Source organism: Camelus bactrianus, chromosome 3, assembly GCF_048773025.1.
Source record: "Camelus bactrianus isolate YW-2024 breed Bactrian camel chromosome 3, ASM4877302v1, whole genome shotgun sequence".
Taxonomy (NCBI): Eukaryota; Metazoa; Chordata; class Mammalia; order Artiodactyla; family Camelidae; genus Camelus; species Camelus bactrianus.
This window is the reverse complement of record NC_133541.1, coordinates 2,836,577-2,855,334: the sequence shown is the minus strand read 5'-3', so window position 1 is coordinate 2,855,334 and position 18,758 is coordinate 2,836,577. Positions and strand designations below refer to the sequence as shown.

General features: G+C 57.5%; 1 long non-coding RNA gene across 1 annotated transcript in view; it reads right to left on the bottom strand.

The window, feature by feature from the left end:
• Positions 1-2,909: 2,909 nt before the first annotated feature.
• The window catches only part of LOC123612925 (uncharacterized), a 29,320-nt gene continuing 13,471 nt past the window's right edge, over positions 2,910-18,758 (bottom strand). The window contains exons 2-3 of the long non-coding RNA XR_012502593.1: positions 16,689-16,813; positions 2,910-3,517 (exon numbers count right to left, since the gene is read on the bottom strand). This is a non-coding gene — a long non-coding RNA (uncharacterized LOC123612925). The remainder of the gene's footprint in view (positions 3,518-16,688; positions 16,814-18,758) is intronic.

Here is an 18,758-nt window from a genome sequence, read left to right as displayed (position 1 = left end):
GTGACCCAGTGCAAAGCTGAGCTGGTCCCATTGCCAACATGCAGGGCAGGCCCTCGGGAACCACCTGCCCGGTCCCGCAGCACCCTCGCTCCCTCTGAGGGGAGGCTGAGGGAGACACCGGCTCTGCAGGGGGACCCGCCCCAGAGTGCCTCCCCGCGGGGTCCTCTCCGGGGCTCTCCAGTCCAGGCTCATAGCGCCCCTCCTCTCCCGACTCCCCCATCCTCGGCTGCACGCGCTACCATGCCTTCCCAGGAAACTCTGCAGGAATCAGGCCCACGAGGCAAATCGCCGAGGGCGGCTCCCATTGCACGGACCTGCCACCGTGGGTGCGGCGCCCTTTGGGATGGGGCTTCCGGAGAAGCCGGGACACACCCACGGTCCCCGCGCTGGGGTGCTGCAGGTGGAAGGCGCTGGCTGGACGCCGCTCCTCTCCCCAGATCGCCGCCGACTGTAAGCGGTCGGCGAGCAGGGCCTCCTCTCCCAGGCGCTCTGCCGGCCCAGGGCGCACGGCCACAGGAACGTCCTGGAGCCGGTTAATATTTAATGGGCGAGGACGGTCCATCCTCCCGGGGCAGTCCTGGAGAAGCCCATTAAGTCGCCTCCTTCTTCTGCTGCTGCTCGGATGTGTCAGGTCTCATCCGTCTCCTCCAGCCTTCATGCGCGTGCTCCCCGGGCCGTGAAATCGCTCGAGAGTCAAGTCTGCCGCTGCTCCCTCTCACACGGCTCGCCCCGTGATGACGTCCAGCGACGCACCAGCCAGGCTCAGGGTCAGATTCGCAGCACGGTGCAGGGCATCGGACGTGGAAATCCACCTCCCTCACCAGTGTATCATTTTTTAATTCAAATTTTTAATTTCAAAAAATGTTTGTGGGGTAGGTAATTAGGTTTCATTTTAGGTTTATTGATATTTAAGTGGAGGGCCTGGGGCTCGAACCCAGGACCTCGAGCACACTAAGCAGGAGCTCTTCCACTGGGCTGCACCCTCCCCACTTCAGTGTATCACCTTCATGGCTATGTTATTAGAACAGAAAAACATGTTTCTGGGAAGAAAGGCTTCCATAAAACAAGCTATAAGGGAGCTAACGCTATTTTTTGTCCTTTAGAGGATTCTCACAAAGTATTTTAGATTAACGTTTTCTGGAAAATCCTCATGGACTTAAAAGTTCACAAAAAGGGGGTTTTGGCAGGCTGTGCCAGGAGGAGAGCCAAGCCTGAGACTTGAAGAAGCAGAGCTGGGGCTGGGCGAGGAGCCCCCGGGGCCACGGGGACCGCATGCCTGGCCAACGCAGAGGGAACGCAAGAGAACCCCGGTCTTCTTTCAGGGAGACCTTCCTGTTCTGACGTCCTCGGGTGCCTCCCTGGGTGCCTCGTGGTGCCTGGCTGGACGGAACAGGGTTCTCTCTCCCTCCCGTTCCCGAACTCCCTGGGGACGTCGTGAAGTTAATTACAGCCCAGGTTCAGAGGATCGCATGCTCGGAGCTGCACACTGGAGTGGAGAGGCTTTCTTTGGCTCGTGTGGACAGGTGTTCAAGTCACAACGGAACTGTGCCTTCCTCCTCCGCCTCTTCCTCCCTCCCCTCCTGGCTGTAAACTCACCCAGCTCCTGCCAAGCCATTCTTGAGATACACCCATGCTCTCGGCGCAGCCCAGGCGCAGCGCGGTTAATGAATTGGACCGCAGGGAGGCCTGGGTGAGTCAGCCGGCACCTGGGCACGGAGGACGCTGCCTCCGATGACTGCTCCCAGGTGCTCGCAGGTGCCAGAAAGAAACCGAGAGACAAGGGTCCACGTTTAGAAGAAAGGACGGGGCAGACAGAGACACGGAGAGGCCCTCACTCACAACCCACAATTGGCAGAGCCCAACCCTGGGGACCCTGCGGTGAGATCAGACAACGCCTGTCTGCAAGGCGGCTGCTTTCCTGAGCCAAAGAGGCAAGACCAGGACAGTCCAGGAAGATATTGATGATGTCTACATGCATGAGTCAGCTCCTGCGTCTTTCAGTGAGCACCTGGCCTGGTTTAAAACCAGCAGCCTGTCTGGTTGAATTGAGTCACTGGTTATCTCACTCAGGATCCAGCTTGTGTGAACACAGAAGTGGGGAGAGGTTAGATCAATTCAACACAGAGCCACCAACCCACCTGAGGACGCGTGGCTTGTGGGGATGGGGGGAGAAATTCAAGACAGCCAGTCAGCATTAGATGCAGAGTGTAACTCCAGGCTTTGCATTTTGTCATTTCAGTGGGGCAAAAGGTGGGGCTTCTGACGTTGTTTTGAGGGAAGTGAACCTCAGTGCCCCTACCTAAAGCTTCTAACCTATGCTGAAAATAATCACAGTGGAGACCAGAGCAGTGGAAGGTAGGAAGGAAGGGAGGGACGGAGGAAGGGAGGGAGGGGTTAAAGGTATGACCACAAAAACACTTGCTTTCTGCGATATTTGGTCCTCTCCGACCACGATAACCGTTTCCTTGCTCCTTGGCCAGAAAGCCTAGAGGGAAGTCTCTCTGACCTCTCGCCGGGCGCTTACGGTCCCCAGAGCCCAGCCACCAGCTCGCCTTCCCAGGTCACCACCCAGGCACCATCACACTCTTCCCGGGCCCCTTGACCTCGGTGTCGTGCTGGACCAGGGGAAACCACGTGCTGTCCCCACGTGCGGTGCTCTGAGGCCGGGGCCAGCTTCCTTCAACTTTAGTCACGTTGCCACATACAGTATTTGGGGGTGAATGTAAGGATCTTATGAGCAACAAAAATAAAGAACTCTCCCAGAATGTTGTTCCCCTGGGCTTTCAACTTGCAGATAGCACCGTCATACGCCTCCGTGGTTTCAGATACCCACCAATCTCCAAGTCCCATGCTTTGCCTAAATACCCCATCAAACGGGCAGTTACCAGATTGCCTTGCTTTTGCTTTTGTATAGAAAAAAATCGAAATTGTCTTTATTTAAGGAACCAAGGTCATCTAGCTCATGGAACAGAAATTTAAGGGATAAAATAAAATTTTCCTTTGATTCACCCAAAGGACTTTACCCTGAGTTTGGCAACCAGCTGTTTTCTGTCTGTTTTTGGAAAGATCAGGAGGAAACAGCTTAACTGCAAACGTGAAGATGGGCCTCCTGCCAGCGGAGGTTGCCGAGCGCTGCGACGACCTACCCACGGGAACCACGGGATTTCCTCCCGCGAAGGTCTCCCGCCACCCCGGACGGACCCGCCGCTTCCCAGGCTGCGCCGTCCAGATGCGGCCCCTGTGGGCTTACACATCACCCGGGCCAGCTGTCAGCATCACCGCTCCTGGAAGGCATCCAGCACCGCGAAAACAAGACTCGACGAGATGAACCAAGAGACACGGTTCCAGAACCTTCACTCCCAGCTGAGGAGCCGCAAGCCCGGCGGGGCCAAGCCCATGTGGGTCTGGTTTGTGCTGGTTTTCAAATCCCCGCTCGCTCCGCCTCGTTGGCCCGCAGAACCGCGCCTGGCAAGCGCTCACTGCTGACTGGCTGTGCTCGGTGTGCTCCAGGTCAGCTCTGTCCAAGAGAAACAGAGGGGGAGCAGCATGCGTGTTATTAAATTTTCCACAGCCACGTTAAAGAAGTAAAAAGAAACAGGTGAACGCGATTTTAATAATGTATTTTATGTAACCCAACATATCCAAGATGTTATTATTTCAGCCTGTGATCGATACTAGACTTATTAATGAGAAACCGTTCCTTCTTCTCTGCACCGTGTCTCTGGTACCTGGTGCACAGATCGCACGCAGGCGCATCCCCACTCCAGGCGGCCACGTGGCAGGTGCTGCGCTGCCACCAGGCGCCAGTGGCCGCCATATGGGACAGCCTAACTCTAGCCGAGGTTGGAATGCCCCAGTATGGTCTTATTTCAAGTACAGAATTCATATTGACCATGGCCTGGGTGCTTTGTTTTCCTTTGACTTCACTGAATTTTTAAAAGAGAAATGAGGACATGACATAGTGGCAGCCAAGCGTGGGCACTGGGTCCCCCATCAAAACAAACAAGTCAGATGTTAGATGCATTGATTTCCTTGGTCCACTCAGCCCTGAATTTCCGTAGGTTGTCCCTGGGCTCTAGTGCACAGAGGAGACAGGGCTTGTGAGGTAGAAGGTGGGAGATGATGACAGAACAGCGTTTGCTCTAAAGCCTCCTTGGTTCCTAAGAGCAGATCCTGGGGCCAGGACGCTAGTGCAGGTGATGTCCTGGGGGGATGCTTCGGGGCCGGGGCTGGGTCTGGAGGAAGCAGGGAGGGGCAGGAGCAAAAACTAAGCCAGGGGGTGGTCCCAGCTGCAGAGAAGACCCACCCTGCTCCTGTGGGAGGCTCTCCAGCCCAGGTCTCCACCCGAAGCCTGCATCAGACTGTCCTACCGGGCAGGTTAGACCCGGATTGCTGGGCTCCACCCTAGGGCTCTGAGTGGGGCCCAAGGATTTGCACTTCCAGCAACTTCCCAGGGGCTGCTGACGCTGCAGGCTGTGCTCCCCTTGAAAATGGCTCTAGTCGGGAGCATCGACAGCTCCGCAGAGCAGCCCCCAGTCCCCGGGCCAGGGGCCGGGTCCTGCGTCTGTGCAGCCAGTCACTGGTGTGGGCTGTGTGACCCCTGATAGAGGAGGTTCCCGTCGCCAGGCAGAACCTGTAATTACAGTTGGAAGCAGACAGCTGCCCAGCAGGGCACTCCCTGCCCTGGGGACAGGGCACGTCTCTGGGAGAAAGGGTCTGGGTGGGACACCAACTTTTTCTCCACCTCCCAGCCGGCTCCACTGATGGAGTGGCCAATGGGCGGATCTGATCCTTGGAGGAGGATGCAATTGACGGAAAAACGACACACGCGGCAGATCCCACCTCCTCTTCTTCCCTGAGGTTTCCTCAGCTGGCTGAGCCGCTGGCACCCACGCTGCAAAGGCGTCACTGAAGCGAATGCCCCACGGGCCAGCGGGAGACGAAAGGGCATGAGGTGCACCCCCACATAAACAAGCCTGGGGCCCCAGGGTGCGCACGGCTCCCCGAAGCCCCCATCCCCACAGTCTCAGTAGAGGGTCCCTCCAGGGTTGCCAGGAAGCTGAAGGGACATCCAGGGCTCTGGTCCCCAAATGGGGTCATGGAAGCCAGGGGTTCTCAGGGGCCAGTGTGGCTGAGAGATGCACTCTGGTGCCCACGGATGTCCTGGGAACAGCAGAGGTCCCTTCGTGGTTCAGTCCGTGGGGTCCACACGTGGGGTCTTCTGCAAGAGTCAGAAGTGACCTCACCAGACGCCAGGACTGGGAAGTTTTCAGGTGAGTCCAGGCTGACTGGGAGGAAACCTCTTCAGACTGGAACCCGCCTGACACTCTGCCAAGAGCCGCCTGGTCCACCCCTGCCCCAGGCTGGGCGTACGGCCTCATGTCCAGCCAGGATGACTTTAAGAGAAAATTAATACCACACTTGCAAGTTTTGTCACCGAAGACAGGTGATAACAGCCAGTGATCTCGCAAATAAAGACACAGACAATGCCTCCTTTCAAACTCGCGGGGCATCTCTTCGCTAGAACCATCAGCACACTTTCCCTGCAACTCTTTCTCAGGTGACACTGAAGCCTGTTAGAGAGGCTGGAACAACAGTCAAATGTGACCAAACAGAAAATATTCTTTACAACAGTGACTTCAAGTGAATAGGAAGTAAATGTCTCACTTAACCCTTGAAAACAGATGCTGTGGGTGAGAAGGGTCTTGGACAAGGGGTGACGTGGTACCAGGTGGCACGGTAGCAGGAGACACGGTACCAGGTGACGGGGTGCCAGGCAGTTCTGCCTGACTTGCTGGGACCTCTCTGAGCACACTGTCACCTGAACTGGGATCAGAACAAACCTGGTTCTCAAACCCCCACAGAGCTTTTGTTCATGTGAGTTACATCTAGCCATATTTTTTATTAAAATTAAATCTGAGAAAAAATTAAATCTTTATTGACTAACTCATTTAAAAGTAACCAATAAGCCCAAACATCATGACCTGTGGTCCTTGCCGCATCTTTTTAGAGCTTCTTTGTCCAACCATTTTAAAATGTAAAACCCATTCTCAGCTCCGGGGCTGTGCCAAGCAGGCTGGCAGGCTGGTTGGCCCCAGGCCGCAGTTCTGCACCCTCGCTCGAGAGCTCTGTGTCGGATGCCGTTACCACCAGCCCCACGTGGCCTTAGAGCACTCGAATGTGCCCGGTCTGGACTGAGACGGGCTGGGAGTGTGGAATACACACTGTTCAAAGAATCAGTACGAAAAGGAATGTCAAATACCTTACAACATTTTTATATTAGGTAATGTTAAATTAATAATATTTTGGATGTACTGGGTTAAATAAAAGATACGTTAAAATCAATTTCTTCTGTTTCTTTTTACTTTTTTTTTAGTGTGACTGTTTAACAATTTTAAATTACCCATATGACTTGAATTACGTTTCTGTGAGACAGGACGCATCTATAGCGCCTTCATATTGGACCAGATGTCCTGTGTTCTCCTAGGACAAATCTGCACGCTTAAGAATTCAGCTTGAAGGAAAACAAGTCTGAAACACACCACTTGGAAAATTCTGGCTGAAATAACCTCTATCCACAAGCCCATTCCCCAATTACACAAATTTATTTGTTAAGAACCAAAATATCCAAGGTTCCCAGGCAAAATTCCTAAAAAGTTAAATGTGCTTATTTTTAAAAAGAAAAGAAAGGAACCAGACTTCCCAACAGGGAGGCAGTTGTTGGGAGCGCGTTTCCGTGGCTGGCTGAGCGCCCTGCCTGGGTCTACATCAACTGGGGACGATACAAAGCCGCTGATGGTCAGCAGAGAAATGATTCTTATTCCACTGCATGTTGGAGCAAACTGCCAAAATGTAGCACTGGTTTCCCTGTGTTGCCTGCCAATTAGTAACCTGGCGGGATGATGAGTTAACCTCCCAGGACACCATCGACCAGGGCTGTGCGTCTTTGTGGGGAAGGACCGGCCTGCGAAGCCGGCACCTCCCACTTCTCTTCCCAGCCAGTGTCCACCCCGAGTCCCTGCCGATGAAGCTGAGGACGCGTGGGGCGTGCGGACAAGCGAGTGGGCACTCAGACAAAGGTCCCCTTAGATGGTGATCCATGCTGCCCAGGGCGTGCCTCGGGGTAAGATAACGCAGGGACGGGGTGCTTCTCAGGGAGGGGGTGAAGGTCTGGTGGAGACGGACCACAGAGCTGACCTCAGTGATGCGACAGGACGTGGGGACGGCGGGCCGAGGGGCAGCGAGTGAGAAGGCTGGCGGGGGGGGGGGCGGGGGGGGCAGAGCTGAGGGCGGCCCTCAGCCCGCGGCCTCCCTCCCCACTCGCCTCCCTCCCCGGCGCACTGTCAGGTGGGACAGGCCAGTGCCTTCACTCCGAGACCCTCCCGGCGAGGACAAGATGGTGGACAAGATGCCCCGCGCATGCCCACGGGAGGCATCCCCTCTCCTCCCCCATCCGGGGGATGAGCGGTGGGCACAGCGGAGGACCGGGAGGAAACCCGGCCCCAGACCACCCTGTGAAAGGGCTTTTCACCCAGCGGAGGCCCGGAGGGCTAGCTGACAAACCTTTGAGGTGGCGGCATGTGTCCCATCCTAACAAGAGTTTATTTTAAAGCATCGGAGAGAAGCAAGACCAGAGCTCCCGCAGCAGAGCGAGGGGGCTGCCCTGGCCGGAGGGAACCGCGCTTCACTGGCCAGGGCCCGACGTGGAAGACCGGGGTCGCCAGTAAGCCCTCGGGCTTGAGTGCCGGGGCTCCTATCTGGGTAAAGGCGAGAGGATCTACATTTTCCGCAGGCAACATTGGCGGCCGCGCTAAGAACTGACTCGTGGGCCCGGGCGCTGTCGGAGGCGGCCTTGCCTTCTGCAGTGGTCGGGCAGCGCCTCTGAGCGGGAGGGGGCGGGGCTGAGGGGAGGGGCTGAAGGGAGGGGCGGGGCTGAGAGGAGGGGCGGGGCTGAGGGGCGGGGCTGAGGGGAGGGGCGGGGCTGAGGGGAGGGGAGGGGCTGAGGGGAGAGGCGGGACTGAGGGGAGGGGCGAGGCTGAGGGGAGGGGAGGGGCTGAAAGGGAAGGGCTGCAGGGTGGGCCCAGCCCATGGTGGGGCTGAGCGGGAGGGGTGTTGGGGTAGGCCCAGACATGGTGGGGCTGAGATGCTGTTCTGACAGCCAGGCGTGGGTGCCAGGGCCCGAGGAGGACCCGCAACAGTACCTGGTCCTTGACCTGAGCAGGTGGGCGAGGCCCGGTTCTTGGGGCTTCTGGAAGGGCTGTCTCCCGCCTGCACCCCCAGGACTTAGAGCACCTTCAGCAAAGCTCCGAGTGCTGCGCCGAAGTGGCTGGGGCCACCTTCGGAAAGCAGCCTCTGCGTCCACACGCGCGGGAATTCTGTTCACGTGTCGGGAAGACCGTCTAAGCCGGATCTCTGCAGGGTCACCCTCCCTAATGTCCGCTGCAGGTGTCTTTGTGTTATTTCACAATCAAACTTCTTCTTAAGATGGACACTGCAAGGAACTTGCCAGAGGTCACCGCCTCCTGCCAGAAACCTGGTCAGTCCCAGCGGGTAGCAGACTTCACAGTTGGGAGAGGCTGGTTGGCAGGACCTTCTCAGGCACCTTCAAAAGTCACCCCACGGGGCTGGAACTTGCTCCCATCTGAGCTCTCAGAGCCTCTCGTAAGCTGTTTAACCTTCCTGTGCTCATGTTTAATTAAGGAAAATCATGCTGCAAATTTAACCAGTAGGAAGGCAGTGGGACACTGGTGTTCTCTGTGGACTCAGGTCACACACTCTGCCCACAAACTGCTGCTGAGCAGGTGGTGGGATCCTCGTGGCCTTGACACAGTGGCCCCTGAAACCCCGCGTGTGTGAACTGGGGGAGGGGCTTTGCTTCTTCCTCACAAGAACATTGATCCCAGCAGTCAGGACAAGTGCCCGAACCCCCACTTCACAGGAAGTGTTTCATCCTGGGCCTCTCCGCACACAGGGCCCACAGCTGGTCACAGACTCGGGAAGGCCGCCACACTCAGTGGCTGGTGGGCTGTGGGCTCTCCCTGTGCACCCCGCGTGCTCCATCACAGCCCCCCAGGTGGACTCCTCGGTGCGCCACCTTGGAAACGAGCCCGGACGGCACGCGTGTCCACTGGCTCAGGAAGGTGTCAGCCCCGCGTTCGCTTCCTTCCACAGAGGGATGAGTTGTATCCGAGGAAAAGCAGCTGTTCCTGGGCTTCCGTGGAACCCCGCGGACTTGAGGGACCACCACTCATGGCAAACATCCACACACAAGGCTCCGTTTCTCTCAACACGTGCCTCAGGTCTCCAAGGCTGCATGGCCGTAAAATCAATCAGACGTCACCCGCAAGGCTGCTCTGCTCCTTTTCGGTCCACGTCCCTCAACTACAGCCGGCCCCGGGCTGGGATACCATCGGGGATGGAGCAGACACTCAGCCCAGGGCCCGACTGCAACTCCAGACATTTCCAAGGGACCTTAGTCCTCATGGGTGGAAGGGGAGGAAGAGGAACGGGACCACGAGGACGAGAGGGGCCACGATGGAAGCAGAGACTAGGATCCCTTCGTGTTACCCTGGAAGCTCCGGGCTGCTCCCTCCCGCAAGGCACAGCCAGGCTATGGTCTGAACCCGGCGGCCAGTCCCTCAAGACGGAGAGTCGGCCAGCAGCGTCTGCCCGGCCCGGTGAAGGCTCCCCGCGCACACGTAGCTCAGCACGCCCCCGGCGCCCCCGTCACCCCGGGGTGCCAGGAAATTATGACTGCAAAATTAATTTCCTCCCCTTCAGCTTCAAGTAATAAAGCGGTGCTGTGTCGCTAATGGCAGGAAGGTGGCTCATTCTAACATCAAAGTGGGGAGAGCTGGCCTGAGCTGGGGTCTGGGACCTCGTCCAGTCACTGCACAGACTGCAAATGGGGACCAAGACGGGCGAGGCCGGCACCCACGGGAGCACTAGCGGGGCTGTGAGGGGCATTTCAGAATCCTTGGCGGGCAGGCCCTTCAGGAGCACGGACCCCATGAACGTGCAGAGCCGGGTGCGAGCAAGGCTGGAAGCCAAGCCAGGCCGTGTTTCTGGCCCGTGTTCGCCGTCACAGCCGCTGCAGGAGTCTGATGCTGAGGGAGGGGCAGGGCCACAAGGGTGTGGGGAGGGCTGTCCGGGGCACGTCGGGGGGCTTTGCATGGCCATCGCCCGGGTGCTGGGGCAGGTCTGTGTCCCCTCGGGTGGTGGGAGGGACAGTTGCGGGGGCAGGAAGCCTGCAGGTGGTTCAGGAGCGACTTCCGGGAAGGGCCTGGCCGGAAGCCTAGACAGCGGCACCGCGGATGGTTTGTGAAGCGCATTTATAGTGAATCAGAACTGGCGCAGGACTAGCCGAGGCCGCAGGACGTGGGAGAGTGGGAGCAGACCCAAAGCGCCGTCCTCCCTCCGAGTCTCCTCCCAGGAGGCTTCCAGATGTGGTGAGGGCCGTTGCCCAGCCATCACTATTGTCATGAGATCTGGCAGCCTGGGCTGCGGTGAGCTCCGGGGTGGCCCAGACAGCAGAGGGCACGCGCGAGGGGCCGTTTTGACACGGAAGTCAGTGAATTCGGGCTGGGGCCTTCGGTGCCCGGGAGACGTGCAGAGGGAGACGTCAGAAGACAGGTGGGCGCCCAGGCCTGGGGCTTGAGGATCGATTTCTCGCCAAAGCAGAGAAGCAGGGAGTGTCTCTCCACAATGGGAAGAACTCAAGGAGCCGCCGTGGTGAGAACTTCAAGTCAGGTTCTCCTCAAACGTTTCTCAAAGGCACACTTCACAAAACCAGTGAAACCATTCAGGGACTCACGGCCATGTCCAGGCACAGGGCCACCACGCCAACAGCTCTGCTCAAATGTCTCCCACTGGGCGCCGTGGTGGGTACCGAGCGGCACAGGACGCTGAACCTGCCCCGCGGGGTCCGGGTGCGGAGGGAGGTCTGCCCAGTCCCTGTCAGAAGGCGTGTCTTTTGTGCACAGTTAGGACCCCGGGAAATGGACAGCTGATTTCACCGGGTGGGGCGGCCCTGGGCGCTGGCGGACCAGGCAGACTGCGCTTTGCCTGCACCCCATCCTGCGAGGCGGGTTGTGTCAACGCCACCCCACACGTGGGCACAGCTTGCAGGTGACAGACTGATATTCTAGTCCATGTCTCTGCACCACACCAAGCCGGCCTGCAGAACCGCAGGACGCCCCTCGGCCATCCCTTAGTGGGGGCGGCCAGCAACGTCCCCACCGTGCGTGGTTTCAGGGCCTCAAGGAGACCATTTTTTTTTTTTAGTTTTGGGGTTTTTTGGGGGGAGGATAGTAATTAGATTCTTATTTATTTTAATGGAGGGCCTGGGACTGAACCCAGGACCTCGCGCCTGCTGAGCACACACTCTACCACTGAGCTGTCCCCTCCCACCAAGGGCACCGTCCTGCACCCATGATCAGGGCCTTAGAAGTCAGCCTGGAGACACAGAGCGGGCCCTAGCTGAAGAGGAGACACCGCAGATAGATCAAAGTCATTCCCACAGACAAAGCTGCAGTGGGTGAGCGCTCAGCCGGGCAGACCTGGGCTCAGGGCGCCCTCCCAGCCTGGGGGCGTTCCGAGGACCAGGGAGGAGGCCGGCACACGGAGCCAGGCAGACGTCTGCCCGTCTGCCCGCTGCCAGGCGACCGGCCCCTCGGGAGCTGCCGCTGGCTTTCCCCACACCCTCTCTCCCCGTGGTCGGCAACCCGGGCGAGGGGCTGCAGGGGGGGATTTCAGTGAGGGGGCGCACGCAGGGAGCTGGCAACGTGGCACAACTTGTTCAGAGACAGCAGAGCACTCTGCCAGGGCCGACTGTCCTGCTGCGTGGCTTACCGCTCACCCGCTGAGCAAATACGTACCCAGGTTCCTCCACGACGTACCCCCTGCCTCTGTCTAAACTCACCTGATAGCCGGCATCTTAACACCCTGTCCCTCAGAGCACACGCCCTTGGGCCCGGCTCAGGGAACTGCACCCAATTCACTTTTGCACCAATTAGAAAGGGGACACTTTTCCTGGTAGAAAGTTAACGTACAGCTAGTCTAGCTCTCGCAGGGGCGTTGCAGCAACATTCCTGCAATAGCGGTAAAGGATCTGTGTTAGTGTCATGTGCCCTGTAATTAATTCTGACATTTAGAATCAGAAGCTGAGAGTAAGAAATCAAGAAATACCTTCAGAACCGTAACACCTAACGCCTCCACTGAGCTACGTGTCCTCACAGCCTTCCAGGCACCCCACAAATGATAATATTCTGGACTCGGTTTTATAGTAGTGATTGATATTCTGAAAATGACCCGTGATGGGATAATTAAATCTAACAGCATGCTGTTTCTTCTAATAGCATGCTGAGGTCGTTATATTGAAAGACCCATGATTTACTGAGGGAATCACAGGTGGAGGTCTGAGGAACTCCATTTGAGACACGGAACCCAGGAAAACTGACCCATGATCCGTATGGACCCTGGTGAGAGGGGCCGGTCAGGGAAGTGCTCCCCAAAGCCTAACCAACTGCAGATTTCGCAAGGATGGGAGTCCCCATCCAGAGAGCATTTTGAAGTGTTGCAGTGACAAAAAGTTTTACTGAGGACAGTTTAAGCTTAAAATAAATGAGAACACAGGAGAAACGCTAGGATCCTGATTAGAAAGAGGTTTGGGGGTGCAAATTACAATGAGGAGGTGATTCAAGTTGAATCTTGTACCAAAAAAAAAAAAAACAAAAAACAAACAAAAAAAAAAACCCATCACAGCAGAGTCTGACCCAAAGCAAGGGCTCTTGGAAACCCCGAATTTCCCAGCAAAATAAACCCGTTATGAGACAATGTAATCTGAACACCACGTTTCTGACAGTCCTGTTGCTGCCCGGAGGCCAGTCGCTGTGCACATGCTGTTCTGGGAGGTCGGGGAGAAGCCGCGGCCTCTGCGTGGTGAGGACGGTTTCGCTCGCCGCTGCGGGCTGCGGACAGCCCTCCCTGCAAAGGAGAGCTCGTGCGAGGGCCTCTGCTCCACCATCTTGACAGTCCCGTTGCCCAGGGTCTAAAGGAGTCCCGTCCAATCGCAGGTGCTGACAGTGGTGAACTGTCCAGTCCCATCCAATCGCAGGTGCTGACAGTGGTGAACCGTCCAGCCCTTCGGGGAGGCAGTGGTCTATTAAGACAGCTCCAGTTCCCTGTTTCTGCGTCTCGTTTGGAAAATGAACTGCACCAAGGAGCCTCCTGGCCTCTGTTGGAGTGTCCAGCGCTCGGTCCAGTGTTGAGAAGGGAGGGGAGATGAGGGTGCGTCGATTTGGGCTGCAAACAGGAGGGGCAGGCACTGGGGATGGGAGGCCCCGAGCGTGGTAAGTGGACAGACAGACAGAGGCAGGAGCACCCGGCCCTGCGATGGCGGCCCCAGGCTCGGGTGGCCCGGGTGCCAGACACACAGGGAGGCAGGCACGTGAATGTGGCCTCCTTCCGGGGCGGCCTCGGGAAGACCCCCAGGAACAGAGCCCGGGCGGCAGGGCTGGTCTGCTGAATGGGAGCAAAGGCCGGGCCTCCCCCGCTCCGGGCGGGCGGCTCCTCCCGACCCAAGAGAGGCGGCGTTAGCCTGGCAGCTGGGACGCCGCTCTCGGCAGACCGCCCGCGCAGACGCCCGCGGCGCTGGGCCAAGAGGCCGGCTCTCCCGGGGACCCGGGAGAAAAGAGCGGAGGCTCTGAAGGCGTCCCGGCCCCTCAAGCGCTGCACTGTGACAGCAGGAGGAGCTGTTTGCTCTTCCTGCGACGTAGCTCAGTGGCTGGTGACCTGTGACGCCATCTCTCCTTTGTCTGCACTGACAATGCAGGGCTGTGGACCGGGTGCTGGGGAAGCCCGTGGGCTGCTTAAGACGTTTCCCATGGGCGGCACTCAGTCGCGACTGGCGGGTCCCGGATGTGCCAGGGGGGTTGGGAGGGCAAGAGGGCCTGGGAAGGGGATGCCGGGGCGGAACGCGGAAGGTATGGAGGCCCAGGGCGGGGGTCTGAGCACCAGGAAGCAGGCGGGGCCTCTCCCGGTCCAGGAGCCGAGGTTCCTCACCGGGACTCGGGGCCACGCGCCCTCGTGGTCCTTCCTCCGCCCAGATGGTCTCCCCGCCACCTGCCATTGGCTGGAGGCCGCAGCCCCTCCGAAAGCTGCCCCGAAAACCAGTCCAAACCTCACCTCCTTCGTGAAGGCCTTGCCTGTGCTTCTCTGAAACTGATTGAGATGAAATGAAGTCGTTGGCTGGAAAGTTGAAACTTCCGCTGGGAAACCACCAATGGGAACGCGCAGGCAGCGTCAGGGCGGGCGGTGAGCGGAAGGTGGTCCACGGCACCACTGGCCCATCCCTGCCGGGCGTCTGGAGGGTGGACGGGACCCCAGCCCCCTGAGGTGGTGGGAGTGCAGGGGCCGCCCCTGGAAGCAACGGCCGAGACAGCAAGTGTGTCCGACACCAGAGGGAGGGATGGTCCTGGGAAACTCACGGGAGTTCCAGGCCTTGTGGGCCGAATCCCACCGCAGCCCTGCCGTCACCGTCCCCACGGCCGCAGCCCGGCCTCTCCACCTCACCGGTCCCACCCAGGCACCCCACATCTGTGAGTGCCGCCCCTCCACGTGCTTCTGGCCGGACAGGCGCTCCGTCCACAGGCCGGGCCGGCTCAGCTGGCAGGAGATGTGCTCACTTTTTGTGACATTGATTTCTAGGCCCCGGCTCCAAGACTGGGCGTCTGGCGAGGAAGGTCTGAAGCCCTCAGGGCAGGTCGTCGGGAAGGCCTGGGACACCCGGGGATCAGCCCATGCTGCCGTCCATCCACAACACGTCTCCTTCTTCAGGGGAGCCTCAGCCCTGTTTGGGGGGCTTTTCCGTCGATCTGATCAGGCCTGCCCGGATTATCCAGCACAGTCTCCTTCATTTAGGGTCACCTGGTTATGAACTTTAATCACGTCCACAGAATTCCTTGGCAGGAAGAGCAGGTGAATATTTGATCAATAGCAAGGGCTGTGGCCAAATCACACAGAAATGTCACCGTTGCCCCGCCCCCGGTGGGCGGCCTGCGTAGGCCCTGCGGGAAAACAGCGGAGGGTCAGGACCAGGAAAGCGAACCACCCTCGTGATCAAAATAAGAATGAGCCAGCGCACCTTTCTGGCCGTTCACAGGCCTCTGCTGGAGCCTAATCCTCCAGAGATGGGATGGGACTGGAGACGAGGCTCAGGGAGCCAGGGCAGGTCCAGGAGGTGTGGCACTGGGTGGTGCTGGGGCTCCTTCGAAGCAGACTTGGTGCGGAATTCAAGAGATGAGAGTCCAGGCCCGGGGCCCACGTGGTACAAGGTCAGGACAAGCCGCAGCACTTTTCTGCCTCGGTTTCCCTGTCTACAGCATGGGAATGGAAACACTCAGCCCTGGGGCCATTCAGGGCTGCCGGAAGGACCAGGATTCAAATAAACTTCCTTCTTTTTACACCAAGGTGAAGAAGAGAACAGGATAAAAGCATGGCAAGAGGCTGGTTTGAAGAAGAAATAGGCTTCTCTCTCTCCCAGCCTTCCACCCCGACCTGGGCTCCAGGCTCACCCTGGTCCATCTGCGGACAGCTGGCCGGGTCACGTGTCTGTGGGGCCGGTTCCAGAGCCCCTCGCCGGCCCCGCTGGCCTCATGCACGCCGCTCACGAGCTGGAGGGGCCGCCGCCCCCACCGGCTCCCAGAGCGCCGGGGCCCACGCCAAGAACAACCAGAAAGGCTGCTGGAGGAATAAGCTGAGAGCATCAGAGAAAATCTCAGCTCAAAGGACTCGAGTGTCTAAAACCCGGGAAGGAAAGAAACTGGGGAGGAAAACACTGAAGCTGTGAGACAACAAAATAGCGTCTTCAATGTGCTTAGAAGGAAGAAGGACAACCTACAATTCTACTCCCAGAAAAAAAAAAAAATTCTTTCAAAGTGAAGGTAAAATAAAGAGACTTTGGAGAAGTGTCTAGAAAAAGCACGTGGAAGTGTCGCGGCTCCAGGGGAACCCGTGGTGCCGTCTCCAGGCCGAAGAGGGTGGCCTCACTTGGACCCAGAGACGCGGCCACATAAATACACGGGGACACTCACTGCAGACGCCGAGGAGGGGCCGCGGGGCCAAAGGGCGGAGACCCAGGCGCCGGACGACAAGCCGCCCCGGGGCTCACGGCCTGTCGGGGAGGTGGCGACAGTAACGTGGGGTCCTCGGCTTTGACAGTGGGGAGATTCTCCAAGCCTGTGCAGCCTCCACACGAAGCCAAAATAATGCTGAAGTAGCAAGACAGAGAGTGAAAGAAAAGCTAAAAGGAAATGCTGGTTTGATTCAAAGCGAGGCAGGAGAGGGGAGGGGGAACCCGAGACAGTGAGGCGGCACAGAACACCCGCTGCCGACTCAGCTCCGACACCACTAGCAGCACCCGGGCGGTGGGCTCCACACTTCCACTGAAAAGCAGAGGCTGGCCGCCTCGCACCCGTGACGGCGTCTACGACCAAGGCGCCGGCGGCCCGCGGCGGGGGCGCTGGCGGGCCGTGGAGTGGGGGAATCTCATCACTGCAGGGGAACCCAGGCGGGCGGTGCGGCCCCTCCAGAGGACAGCCTGGGGGCTTCTTAGAAAACTAAACCTGCTCTTACTGTCTGATCCAGCAGCCACACTGCGGGACATTTACCCAAAGGAGCCGGAAACTTACGTCCACACAAAACCTGCACGTGGATGTTCGCAGCCGTTTTAATGACCGTTGCCAGAACCTGGAAGCAGCCAAGAGGTCCTTCAGTAGGTGACGGCAGGTGTACATCCGGATAATGGAACATCATCCTGCACCGAAAAGAAATGAGCCTTCAGCCATGAAGGAAACAAAGAACTTCAGACGCACATCAGTGAGTGGGAGGAGCCAATCTGAAAAGGCTCCGCACAGTGCGATTCCAGCTGCGTGACATTCTGGGGGACGGTAAAAGGAAAGGCCAGCAGCCGCCCGGGGTCGGGGGAGGGCAGGGTGGGCGGAGCACAGGGCTTCCGGGCCGTGGGACCGCTCTGCGTGGAGCCAAGCGGCTGACACAGCGGGCGAGCCCTGGGTCCACATGCGCTTTAGCGGAGGACAAGGTGGTGACACCGGCTCGTCGAGTGTCAGTGTGTCACACCGAGCAGAGACTAGGGTGGGCGAGGGGAACGTTCTGTACTCTCTGCTCAGTTTTTCTGTAAACCTCCAACTGCTCTGAAGAATAAAGTCTAATGATTGAGAAATACGTATCGGACTGGATGAGCAGCAACAGAGACCTCGCACCTGCCTCTTTTCAGGGCAACTTGCTGCTCTTCCTCTGTCTCTAACTTCCCGATCTGCACGCCTCCTGTCAGCCTTTCTTCTTGCTCCTGCAGTTAGGAGCACCGACGCCTGCAGTCAGAAGTGCAGGTTCCTTCTAAGCATGTTTTTAGCTTCATCTCAGACTTTGGTATGTTTTGTTTTCATCATTATTTAGCTAAAACTATTCTTCAGCCTCCCCATGATCTCTTCTTGGAACCATGAGCCACTGAGGAGAGCGTCATTCATTTTCTGAACATTGGGTAACTCTTATACTTTCTTTCAGGCGTGGGCTTCTAGCTCGATTCCGCCATCCTTAGAGAACATCATGTGCGTGGAATCAGATAATAACAAACCATGAAGTAAAGTACACAATATGGATCAGTATGCCCGCGGCTTGGTTTTTAGAAAAGACAGTTAGAACTGGGTTAGCGCTAACAGGACCGACCAAGAAACAGAGGGAAAGCACGTGTTACCAGCACAAGGAAGTGAAAATGGAGCTATCAATGCGGATCCTGCCGTCTCAGCAAAGTAAGAGGTTATCGATTCCTTTATGAAAATGAACTTGGAAGTGTACAAAATGTGGACATACAAAGAGAATCTGAGATAATAAGTAACAAGCACCAGAACCTCGGCTCCTCCTCGGGCGCGAGACTGCGACAGGGTCGGGCTGCTTACTCCGCGCAGGACCCCGGGAGGTGCCTGTGGAGAGTTGTGGTTACAAAAATAAACAAATAAATAAGAAATATTTCATTTTCAGACAGAATTAGAGGAAACATAAGCCAGGACCTGCTAAGTCCAAAAATAAAACTGTCTCTCAACTGGCTCTTCTCCAGTCTGCAAAAGACCCTCAGACCTGGAAAGGACCTCAGGGAAATGCTGAACCGAGGACGAGGACCGCTGGAAAGCGGCCTCAGTGCGCGGCTCCCAGGGGTAGCGGAAGTCCCTTTATTGACACCTTAGACGTGGTTTAAGACACGTACGTGAAGACCTCTAGAATCTTAAGAATGTGCCCCAAAGGCCCTTTCGACCTGACAGAACACCTGCCAAAGCCCTTCCAAGCCGGGCCCGCGGCGTCCTGACTTGCAGTCCTGTTTCAGAAAGTGACGTGCTGTACACAGAAGACGTTTATAATCTGATACACAGGAGGTCCACAGCGCTTTAAAGAAAACGTGTCAGTTAAGACCAGAAGAGGCAGAAACAGGAAAAATACAGGACTTCAACCTTTCACAATTTTTACATGCACGAAGCAATCTTCCGATCTAGAAGTATTTGCTGTTCCTTAAGGAAAAGAAGGACGTCTTAGAGGACAGAGCCAAGGGCAGGAGGCCCCAGTCGAGTCACCAGCACCTGCGCCTGGCAGGATATCGGAGTTGTCAGGACTGGCGGCTGCGGCATGGCCTCCACTCTCCACGGCCCCTTTGCTGGCAGGTGTGTCTGCTTTAGCCTGTGTACTCTCACCAT